Source organism: Leptonychotes weddellii, chromosome 2 (genome assembly GCF_054177405.1).
Source record: "Leptonychotes weddellii isolate Sample4059 chromosome 2, ASM5417740v2, whole genome shotgun sequence".
NCBI classification, from domain to species: domain Eukaryota; kingdom Metazoa; phylum Chordata; class Mammalia; order Carnivora; family Phocidae; genus Leptonychotes; species Leptonychotes weddellii.
In genome coordinates, this window is record NC_138370.1 from 17745266 (window position 1) to 17758166 (window position 12901).

General features: G+C 36.9%; 1 pseudogene; it reads left to right on the forward strand.

Moving 5' to 3' along the window:
- Positions 1 to 11183: 11183 nt before the first annotated feature.
- Positions 11184 to 12567, forward strand: LOC102729685 (dipeptidyl peptidase 1 pseudogene; annotated as a pseudogene).
- The last annotated feature ends 334 nt before the right edge of the window (positions 12568 to 12901 follow it).

The window sequence follows — 12901 nt, forward strand, 5'->3', positions numbered from 1 at the left end:
GTTTGTGAGTTTTACCATTACATGCCGGGGCGTTGGCCTGTTTTCCTGATCTTGGGAGGGGTCCTCTCTGCCTCTAGGACACGAATGTTTCATTCCCCAGATTAGAGAAGTTCTCAGCTACAATTTGCTCAAATATATCTTCTAGTCCTCTCTCTCTCTCCACCCCCTCAGGGATTCCAATAATTCTGACATTGGAATGTTTCATGATGTCACTTATTTCTCGGATTCTATGTTCATGGATTTTGAGTTCTTTTTCCCTGGTCTCCTCTTTTTTCCTTCTTGTCTATTAATTGGTCTTCTAGATCACTAATTCATTCTTCTGCCTCACTTACCCTAGCTGTTAGATTATCCAGATTAGATTGGATCTCATTGATAGCATTTTTAATTTCTGCCTGTTCAGCTTTCATTTCTGCCCTGAGAGACTCTCTGTTGCCATTAATCGATTTCTCCATTCTAGGTATTGTCTTCACAATTGCTAGCCTGAATTCCATCTCTGACATCTTGATTATATCTGTATCCATTTGTAAATCTGTGGCAGAAGCCACAGTCTCTGAGTCTTTCCTACTTTGGGGGTTCCTCCTCCTAGTCATTCTGTTGAGGGGTGGTTGAGGGAATGTACAGAGTCCAAATTATTGACCACAACCCAAGCAAGATGCACCTGTTTTCTAGGGACCTTAGGGTTGCTGGCCTTTTGTTCTCCCAGCCTGTCTTCTGGGGGAGGGGCCTGCTGCACTGTTACTCAGGCAACCCTGTTTGGACAGAGTTGCCCTGACCCCTGTGGAAGGGGATGTGCTCAGTGAAAACCGGTTTTTTGGGACTTTAGTTATGTGGTGGCTTTCCCTGGTGGCTTTCTGTGTCTCTTCCAAGAGTCAGAGCAGAAGAGATCATTTCCAACCCTCTACCTCAGAGTGGAGAGATCGCAGTCTGTTCTTCAGTGATCTCTCCAGGCCACACTATCTCTGTTTCTGCCTGTGTTGCTATAATCTGCAGGGTCCTGGGTTGTGCACCCCCAGCAGTGCTCCCAGTCCTCGCCTCCAGGTTGGGGCACATCTCTGCCCTTTGTGCTTCTAAAACCGCCAGCCGCCCCCAGTTCGCATGTGCGGCCCCACTGCTCCATGGCTCTTTCTTAAGACCACATTTATGGCTCTCTTATATCATACTCTTAAATAGTAACACTCAACACTTTTTAAATAGTAAGGCTCAAAAATATTATCCAATTAAATATCATGGTAGGGATGGTGCAAGCTGTATCAGGTAGTGTCTGGAATAGGATTTTTCACTTGGACAGTGTTGAGGTGGAACAAGACAAGTTCAGAGTTTAAGGCACTGATATTCAGGGATGGCAGAAATGAAGGTTTGGGTTTGGGAGTGATCTTTCAGCACTTTTGAGTAGCTCTTTCCATTTCCTTAAGCACAGAAGACCAAGACAAAAAAACACAGGGTAAGTGACAGAAAGTAGTGAGGTTCTGTCACCAGTTTAGTTGTCTTCTCTTTGTTGGCATTTTGCTGTGCCCTAGATTTTTGTCATTTTTCTCTAGTGAGACTCATAGAAGATCTATTTGTTATCTCATTGTTTTTGGTCCTTCTCTCCCTGCTGAGAATTTGGATGTCTCATCATGTCTTAAATTTTTTTTTAAAGATTTTATTTATTTATTTGAGAGAGAGAGAATGAGAGAGAGCACATGAGAGTGGGGAGGGTCAGAGGGAGAAGCAGACTCCCTGCTGAGCAGGGAGCCCTATGCGGGACTCGATCCAGGGACTCCAGGATCATGACCTGAGCCGAAGGCAGTTGCTTAACCAACTGAGCCACCCAGGCGCCCCATGTCTTAAATTTTTATGTGTATATTTTTAATTTTAAAAATAGTGGTAAGGGTGGGAGTGGATCTTGAGTTAATCATACAGATTATTTCACTATGTTGTGTATGTCTGATATACATATATATGTATCTATCTGCATACACATACATATACACAATATGATACAACATAGTGTAATATAGCCCACAACAATGCACAGAATCTTTCCTGCCCATTAATTTAATTCTTTAACTATCTAGAATTCATCTCACCCACTTATCTATAATATGTAGGAGCACTTAGCTGATAATACAAATCAGTTTATGATATAATCTCTTTAAATAATAGAAGTGATATGAATAATAATAGGTCTCATGTATTGAATATTCATTATATGCCAGGCACAATGGCATGCAATCCCAGATATAAAATCCCAGTCGACAAGAACAATGTATTTGAGGTCACCACATCTCCATTATATCATGGTTTCTACAAAACAAAAACAAAAACAAAAAACAAAATTGAACAAAATGATCAGATTATTGGTTGAATTTGTAGATAATTTCAAGTTTCCCATCTTTAACTTAAATGAAGAATTTTAGAAATATTATATCATTAGCTCTCTACAGTGTTTAAAAATACATATAACATTGGATTTTACTTATTAGATATTCAGAACTTTAGTATGACTAGGATGAAGTGTATTCTTGTCATAGAATATTAGGTATTAATAACATTTATTATTAAATATTGATAACACTTTAAAAAAAATGGGGCACCTGGGTGGCTCAGTCGGTTAAGCGGCTGCCTTTGACTCAGGTCATGATCCCAGGGTCCTGGGATCGAGCCCCGCATGGGGCTCCCTGCTCAGCGGGAAGCGTGGTTCTCCCTCTGCCTGCAGCTCCCCCTGCTTATACTCTCGCTCGCTCTCTCTTGCCTATGCTCTCTCTCTCTAGCAAATAAATAAATAAAATCTTTAAAAAAAAAAGTATTGATAACATTTATTGATTTCTCATTATGTGCCAGACAGTGTTATAATAATTGTGAAGGAACAGATTTTTTAGTCTTCAAGGTAAATATCCTTATTACCCCAATTTCAGAGGAACAGTCCCCCCAGGGCTAGGTGGCCTGTCAATAAAAATAACATTTTGATTTTATGCTTATATATTTTATTTTTTTTCAGTGTCTAGCATTTGCTGTTTTATTTTGATAATGTGATGTATGTCAGACTATACTTTTATAAGAAAGTAAAGGAAAACATGTGGGAGAAAATATATTCTCAATAGTATATGACCTCTTTATAAGGATGGTCATTGACTGAAAATCTGCATCAGTGTAACCACCGTTGGGGTGGCTATTCTGGAATAGAAGGATACTCAAGTTCTAGAGATACCTGAAATCGGTTGGTTGCCTCATTTAAGTTTAAGTAACTAGAGCAAAAAAGTTGATCCCAGAAAAATCACAAAATAACCCAAATGTTAGTGTGATCAATTTTATAAAAATAAAATAATTATTATATCTGATCAAAGAATGAAAGAAAGCTTTGTCATGCATGAGATGAAATAAACTTTTTTATGTGATGTTCCAGTAGAAATTTGTTGATCCAGGATATTAACACATGGATCGGCTTATTGAAAACCTCTTCTTCTTCAAATCATTTCCTCGTCTGTACAGCAATTAACCAGGTATGAGAATATTGAGATACCTAGGATTTTGGAGTTTATTTGAATATGCTGATAACTCCAAGCATATCTATGTCTCTTCTTAGCTTCAACATAAATTATTAGTTAATGATCACAGCATCCTAGAGAGTTGGGATCAAAATATTATTCTCCCTCTGTAGCTTGCTGTGGGCACAGACCAGATAAGTGCCTTATCAGAGATAGCTGGCAAGCCAGGGGCAGAGAGGGAATTAGATTGTCAAACTCTGGATGCTTCATCGCAGGTTTAGTGGAGGGATTCTCAACAACTCCTGTGCAGACCCTGTGGCAACTGAGGAAACAGAGATGAAGCTGAGAATCAGTGCTACCTGGTTTGCTTGCGGCTCTCACTGTGAATTTTGTGTGTTTTGGGAAGAGTTAAGAACCCAGGAGCCTATAAACTAACCTTCAGGTAATAATACAAACAATCCATTTTTTTCAAGTTCATATATTTCTTTGAGCTGGCAGCCTCAACTCCCTAGTTCAATGCCAAGGGCCAGTACTGTGCTGAACTTTACTGGGAAAATCTTCATCATTCTAGAAAACAGCTAAAGAAAATAAAATGACGTTTTTCTTTTCAGTTAAACCTGTAACTCTGTTTACTATAGAAAAGTGCAATGCTGACTGAAAAAAGTCTATGATTCTGCTATATATTCTTAAAAAACTCAGCTGTATTAGGTGTATAAGAGGTATTAATCAGCTAAGTGAAATTCGGCAAAACTGGAAAGACAGAGTAGTATGATAAGAGGAAAGACTGGAGGCTAACTTACAGTTCCAAAATATTTATGGCTTTATACTGAAAACAAAAATAATGACTGAATAGGTCAACATATTGAAAACTCAGCTTCTGGAGTTTCAGTTTTGAGAGAAAGTTATTAAAACATAAATTGCCTGGCATTTTCTTGACATAGGCAAAATAGCAAATTTGATTTATGAAGATTGTCATTTGCAATAAAGCAGACCAGAACATAGTCATTTTACCTAATAAGGAATATGATGTTATAAATTCTTATGACAACTCCAAATGTTACCCAAAGATACAGGAAGAAGCTTGCAAAACCACAAGGAAGACACTAGATCTAACCTACTATAAATTCACCCCAAAGGAAGAAAGTGAGAGGTGATTAAAAATACAATTCATTTTTCATTTACTAGACAAAATACAGAAAATTTTGAGGAAAAGGAAAACTTATATATCTTAAGCCAGAGTAAGCATTTTGTTATATTTTGTTCAGTATTTTTCTATCTATTTGCATACATTATTAAAACAAAATCATTCTGCACATCCGTTTTGTAATTGTTACTTCATTTATTAATATATGGCAATGATTTTTCACTATTTTTCTAATGTATGGTTTAAAAAACCTATATCTTAGTTCATCATTTATGGTACTATAATTCATTTAACTTTTGACTAATCCTTTAGTCTTTTTTTTTTTTTTAAAGATTTTATTTATTTATTTGACAGAGAGAGAGATAGCGAGAGCAGGAACACAAGCAGGGGGAGTGGGAGAGGGAGAAGCAGGCCTCCCGCCGAGCAGGGAGCCCGATGTGGGACTCGATCCCAGGACCCTGGGATCATGACCTGAGCCGAAGGCAGACGCTTAATGACTGAGCCACCCAGGTGCCCCAATCCTTTAGTCTTTTGATTAATCTGAGAATTTGATGTTTAACTTTTTCATATTCAAAAGTAAAAATAACATATATTTCAATTTCATATATGATAATATATTTATTTTATCTTCACATATAAAAATATTTTATGTATTGATATATTGGTTTATAAGCTTTACCACCTAAAACTCTATGGATATTGACCCATTACTTCCTGGGATTTGATATGGAGAAGTTTGAGTTCAGTCTGATTTTTTTTTTCCTTTGAAGGCAAACTTTTCTGTCTAGTCAAGAACTACATTTATGGGGGCACTTGGGTGGCTCAGTCGGTTGGGCGTCTGCCTTTGGCTCAGGTTGTGATCTCAGGGTCCTGGGATCAAGCCCCACATCAGGCTCCCTGCTCAGTGGAGAGTCTCCTTCTCCCTCTCTTTCTGACGCTCCTCCCCACTTGTTCTCTCTCTCTCTCTGTCTCAAATAAATTTTTAAAAAAATATTAAAAAAGGAACTACATTTATGTTATTTTCTACACCCTTGAAATTATGAATTTCAACAGAATCACTTGAGGTTTTTGTCCTTATTAATGTTGCCTGTTAATCACTGAGACTTTTTCATCTGTAGACGCAAGGCTTTCTTTTGTTTAGGAGTACATCGTCTATTATAACTCAGATTTATTGTTGTAGTTAAAATGGTTCCTTTTTCAAGAACACAAATTATGTTGCACATCATTTTTCCATCAACTGCATCTACTTTTTCTTCTCTCATGATTTTAATCTCTGTTCATTTTTCATATCTTGGAGGCAGCTGTTCAAATTTGTTCTACACATTACTATTCAATTTTCAACAGTGCCGGCTTTGTTCTTTAGTGAATCTAATATTGAGTGATTCTAATCTCATGAAGATATTAATTTTGCCATCTTGCTTTTAATTTATTTCCTTTTCATTTCAACTTACCTCCTAGCCAAATTCCTTTTCATGCCAGTATGCTGTCTTATCTTCTCATCTCTGCTGTTATTTCAAAGGCTTATCCTTTGGATTTCATTGTGAATAGGTGACAGTGTTTCTAAAATTTTATTTCTTGTAGTATCCTTTAAAGGAATCCATTCATGAAGCTATGTTCTTTTGTGTTACAGAAAAATTTCCTAATCTCCATATTGTCTTGGCATTTTTAATTCATTCCTTGAATAGGAAGTCAATCCAGCTTAGTTTTGTCTAGTAAGCAATGATGCTATGTCAATTAGAATTGCTTTAGTCTGAAGTAAGGGAAAGAACCACAGTGGCTTAACTGGATGGAGTCTTTTATTCTCACATGACCAGATGTCTAGAGCTAGGAAGTTCAGAACCAACACAGTAGATCAAGGAAGTGGCTGAGAACCAAGGCTTTTCTAGCCACTGAACCTCTAAACCAATGTCACTAACTCGTATGATTGTGAAGGGGTTGGATCAAATCTAGGCATAATTTTATATATATATATATATATATATACACACACACACACACACATTCATATAATATATAGTTGTATATATAATATACCCGTGTATATATATATGTACACATATAGATCATATATATCTATTATATATATAATTTTAAAATACGTAATGGGTATATAATATATATTATATTTGATAGGTATATATACATACACACACACACATACATATGTATTTATAATGGGTAGCTTGAAGAGGAAAAGGACAAAAAGAAAAAGGTTGGTGTCCAATTTTTTTTTTAACTTGAAAAATATATTTGTGAAAGCTCCACTCAGGACATTTCTGTTTCTGTTTCATTGCTTAGAACTGTGTCAATGTGTCACATGGTCACCAATGGTTGCAATAGAGTTGAAGGATAGAAGTATTTTTACCTGGTGCAAACCATCATTTTTTTAAACAAAGGATAAAGACGAATATTCACAGGTGCAAAGGCCTTTGCTGTCTTGAATTAATGGTCAATGCAGGGCTGTCTCTGGCTACATGAGAAAACAGGTCCCAGTGAAGACAAGCAATCTCAGGACATCTTTTCTAAAACAGAGGACATTGCCTAGGATGGTGAATTTTTCCCCTCTATTATCTTTTATTTCCAAATTATCTTTCTTTAAATTTTTTTTTATTAGTTTCAGCCTAGGATGGTGATTCTTATTGCAGCATCTTATGTTTTATTACTAGGAGAAATCATTTCCAGATTTTGCAAGCAGGATGTTAGTTTTTGGTTGGTATGAGTTTTTTCTTCATAGATGTTTTAGTGAGAAGATAGAAGTGACTCAAGAATTTCATTTATTCAGACATGATCATAGGAAAGACACAAAATGTAGTATGACATGGCAGTCCTTGATTACATTGGTGGTTTCTGAAGTGAAAAAAATCCATGGGTAGATTTGAAAGTAATATTAGTTAATTACCTTCTGTGTGGTAAGTACTAAGATATATACAAAGGTGAAATCTATTGATGCTGCCTTTTTTTTATTATCAAGTAGAATAAGTGAGATAAGAATGTAAATAATTCTAAGCAAAAACCTCTTTGAGGGCATTGCATATGGTTTGGTCAAGTTTTTTCTTCTAAATGTGTTTAATGCCTCATTGATAGAAGTAAATAGTCACTAAAAGCTTCCTAAATTAGCAATATAAAATCAAATGCTATAGATAAATTCAATTATAAAGATCCATATGCTGTGCTCTGGGGCAGAGAGGGGAAACAGATCTCAGACCGGGTAATTTGTGGACATTGTGGCTTTTAGCTAGGCCCTATGAGGTAAGTAGGACTTGGTTAGAGATGGGAAGATGCTGAATGAGAGGGAAACAGAGGAGAGAAGACTAGCATGATCAGGTACGGTTTTCACTGAAGGAAGCAAGGAAAGGAGAAAGGAGGAAGATCTCATCTGCATCGCAGGGGTTCTTGACCTGGTCTTTAATCTTTGGACAATATGAAGCTTTTGAAGTTCTGAAAGAAGGTATCAGGGATATGTGGGTTGAAATGGAGAAGGAGACACTGGAGACAGGAAAATTAATCTGGATCTTCTGCCTGGTCTCCCTGACTCCAATAGTGAGGATTTAAATAAGATGGTAAGATTGTATTAAGAAACTTTAAGTGTTCAGAATTGGGAAAATTTTAATCCTCATTACAAAACACTCTCTTCATTTTCTAGCCATGGCTTGCTTTCATTCATTCATGTATTTATTTATGTTTATGTAAAATAATGTAATAAGCGCTATGAACAGCAAACCCAAACTAAACAGATGGTCTTCCCCAACCACCTAGTACCCCTACTTCTTCCCAATTGATTTCTGTGGTAAGCATTTCTTTATTTCCTTTTTTATGTGGTTTTATTGCATTTATATGTATCTCTTAAAAAGCATGGTTTTTTAATTAATTTATTTTATTTTTATTTTGATGTAGTGATCCACGATTCATTGTTTTCGTATAACACCCAGAAGCATGGTTTTTTTAAAGGTGTTTTTAACTTTCTAGAAAGATATTATGTATGTATTATTTGGGGCCTGATGTCTCTCATTTAATATTATTTTGCTAAGACCCTTGACATACTTTAAAATGCAACTTCCTTTTGCATTTTTAATTATTTTTCTTTTAGTTGTTGATGAACTTGATAATGACCCAATAGTATTTAAATTAAATGAATTAATTTGCCCAGCTTATTTTTATATTATTTTATTTTTTACTTTTATTTATTTGAAATTTTTAAACTTAAATTCAATTAATATATAATGTATTATTAGTTTCAGAGGTGGTCAGTGATTCATCAGTCTTATATAATACCCAGTGTTAATTATATCATATGCCCTCCTTAATATCCATCACCCAATTACCCCATCTCCCCCACCCCTTTCCCCCCACAACCCTCAGTTTCTTAAGATTAAGAGGCTTTTATGGTTTGTCTCCCTCTCTTATTTCATTTTGTTTTATTGTTTCCTCTCTTCCCCTATGATCTTCTGTTTTGTTTCTTAAATACCACATATGAGTGAGATCATATGATAATTGTCTTTCTCTGATTAACTTATTTCTCTTAGCACAGTACTCTCTAGTTCTATCCATGTCATTGCAAATGGCAAGATTTCATTTTTTGATGGCTGAGTAGTATTCCCTTGTATATATATATATACCACATCTTCTTTATCTATTCATCTGTTGATGGACATCTGGGCTCTTTCCATAGTTTGGCTATTGTGGACATTGCTGCTATAAACATTGGGGTGCAGGTGCCCCTTCAGATCAATACATTTGTATCTTTGGGGTAAATACACAGTAGTGAATTGCTGAGTCCTCAACTTTTTGAGGAACCTCTGTACTGTTTTCCAGAGTGCACCAGCTTACATTCCCACCAGTGTAACAGGGTTCCTTTTTTTTCCCTACATCCTTGCCAACATCCGTCGTTTCCTGACTTGTTAATTTTAGCCATTCTGACTGGTGTGAGGTGGTATCTCATTGTGGTTTTGATTTGTTATTCCCTGATGGCAAGTGATATTGAGCATTTTTTCACGTGTCTGTTGGCCATTTGTATGTCTTCTTTGGAGAAATGTCTGTTCATGTCTTCTGCCCATTTCTTGATTGGATTATTTGTTTTTTGGGTGTTGAGTTTGACAAGTTTTTTATAGATTTTGGATACTAGCCCTTTATCTGATAAGACATTTTAATTTGCCCAGTTTAGCTTGTTGTCACTGGGACAAAGTCATGAGAAGCCTGGATCCAAACTTAGTTTCACTTGCCATAGCCATGAAATAGTTAAATCTGTTAAATTCAATCTTAATATAATTGAAATGTCTTTGCTACCACCCAGTAAATATCAGTTATAAAATATGAACATAGCTTTTTTGGCTATGCACAGTAGGACATTTCCTCAGATGCACCATAGTGAGATAATTTCAGCAAAATATCATAAATTTCATGAATTTGTAGTTATCAACCCCCTAATCAGAATATTCATTAAATATGTGCTAAAGTAGTAAATACTGGATGTGCCAGTTACAAATGCATATAAAAATGATAACTCTGGGTGTTGCTTAATCTCTTAGATCAAGCAAAGCTGAGTACAGGAATTTTGTCATATTTGACTATTCATACATTTTATTTTTTTTTTGATACCACTCTAGGAGAAAGGTCCTGAACTAGATGGATATTTTTTAGTTGTTCTCCATCTCTAGCAAAAATTTGGGACCTGATTAATCAAAATGCAATTGCCTAATTTCACAAGAAGTATACAATCTGACATGCATTTTTCCAACATTAAATCACATCATGAGGATATTTTTCCAGACATTTGTATCTTTCCTGGACCGTGGCTTTCCTTGCTGCTTGACAATCTTACAGGATTAGGGGGACTGGCTTATGCCAGTTTGCCCAGGCTTTCCATTTTTAACACTGAAAGTCTTGCATCCCAGTAGGGGCCATGCCTGTAAATGCTTTGTCAGGTATCTAGAATCTTGTATGATTAGGCCATGTCATGTATCAGTAATACACTCTCGTCTAGTGATGAATTTCAGAAATATTAGATTCTCATTTACATTTTAATATAACGTTTGTACTATTTCAAATTTATATTTTGTAGTATGTACAAAAACCCCTAAAATATAAATATTTAAAACCCATCTTTTTAAACTAATTTGAATTATAGAATATTTATAAAGTCATTTTATTTAAGTGTATATAGTAATCTGAACTAGAAAGACTTTCTCATTATGCTTTAATGAAGAAATGAGAATGATTTGTGGCTAGCATTTCAGTTGTTTGTATGCATTGCATGAGAATAATTTGTTTTAGCAATACTGAGATTGAAAGAGCTTCCTGTTTTAATTTTCTTTCTCTAAAAGGGCTTAGAAAAACTTACTCTCTTTGAGAGGGAATAGAGTGTAGTACTTTCAAGTACTGAAATCAAAAGTTGTGTATACAAAGCCTGGCTCTTCCACATACTAACTATGTGATCTTGGGCAAGTTGCGTACGTTCATGAAAACATAATTTCTTGATCTTAGCATGGTATGATAATTAGTACCATTCAGGCTCTCTCCCCTCTGCTCTTTGGTGACTGCCCTCTCCTTCTCCTCCCCTATGGGGCCGCACCAGCATGGGTCCCTGGCCCTGCCGGTTGCTCACTGCCCTCCTTCTGCTTCTCTCCTTTGTTGACACTACACACTGCCACACCTACCAAATGCACCTACCCTGAGGTGCTGGGTACCTGGGTCTTCCAGGTGGGCCACCTTGGTTCCCAACATGGCATCAACTGACGACCACCAGAAAAAAATGTAGTGGTGCACCTTGAGAAGCTGGACACAGCATATGATAATTTTGTCAATACTGACCATTTCACCATCATTTACAGTCAAGGCTTTGAGATTGTGTGAATGGCTACAAGTGGTTTGCCTTAAGTGTAAAGAAGAGGACAGATGGCAAGGTAACTGGTTACTGCCACGAAACCATGGCTGGATGGGTGCCTGATGTGCTGGGCAGGAACTTAATTACATTTCACTGGAACTAAGGTGGGAATGACCTCTCAGAATGTGAACGCGAGCACGGCACACCTTGAGAGTCTTCAGGAAAACTATTCTAATGGGCTCTACAAATACAACCATGACTTTGTGAAAGCGATCAATGCCATTCAGAAGTCTTGGACTGCAACCACATACATGGAATATGAGACTCTTAACCCTGACACAGATTATTAGGAGAGGTGTTGGCCACAGCCAGAGAATCCTAAGGCCCAAACCTGCAGCACTCAACTGCTGACATACATGAAATGATTTTATATTTGCCAGCATCTGGGGACTGGAGAAATGATTGTGGTACCAATTTTGTTACTTCTGTTCAAAACCAAACATTTTGTGGAAGCTGCTACACATTTGCTTCTAGGGATATGCTGGAAGCAAGAAACCGTATAATAACCAACAATACTCAGACCCCAATCGTGAGTCTTCAGGAGGTTGTCTCTTGCAGCCAGTATGCTCAAGGCTGTGAAGGTGACTTCCCGTACCTCACTGCAAGAAAATATGCCCAAGATTTTGGGCTGGTGGAAGAGGTGTGCTTTCCCTACATAGGCACCGATTCTCCACACAAACCAAAGGAAGACTGCTTCCGTTACTACACCTCTGAGTAGCACTATGTGGGAGGCTTCTCTGGGGGCTGCAATGAAGCCCTGAGGAAGCTTGAGCTGGTCCATTATGGGCCTGTGGCAGTTGCTTTTGAAGTCTATAATGACTTCCTCCACTACCACAAGGTGATCTACTACCACACTGGTTTGAGAGACCCCTTCAACGCCTTTGAGTTGATTAATCATGCTGTTTGGTTGGTGGACTCTGGTTGGTGACTCAGGCTCTGGGATGGATTACTGGATTGTTAGAATCAGCTGGGGCACTAGCTGGGGTGAAGATGGTTACTTCCAGATCCACAGAAGAACCGATGAGTGTGCAACTGAAAGCATAACAATGGCAGCCACACCATTTCCTAAATTGTAGGGTATATGTCCCAGCATTTCATATTGACCACTATCAGTCATGAAAGGAGATTGATTTATTCACAGACTGGAGACTTTTATAGCAGCAATTTCGAAATATTACACACAGATTCCTATGAAGATTTTTGCCTTTAAAATGAAAACTGCCTTTGATTTGAATATACCTTCCTATTGACCAATGGCCTATTTATAGCTATGCAGTAACAAAATACAGGATTTTGTTATTCATTTGTAATCTAAACATGCTGTATTTTTAAAAGTCTGTGTGAGAACAGACTTTTTAAACTGTAAAAATCACAAGAATGGCAATGATTATTAGATTTTTAAAAAGTTTT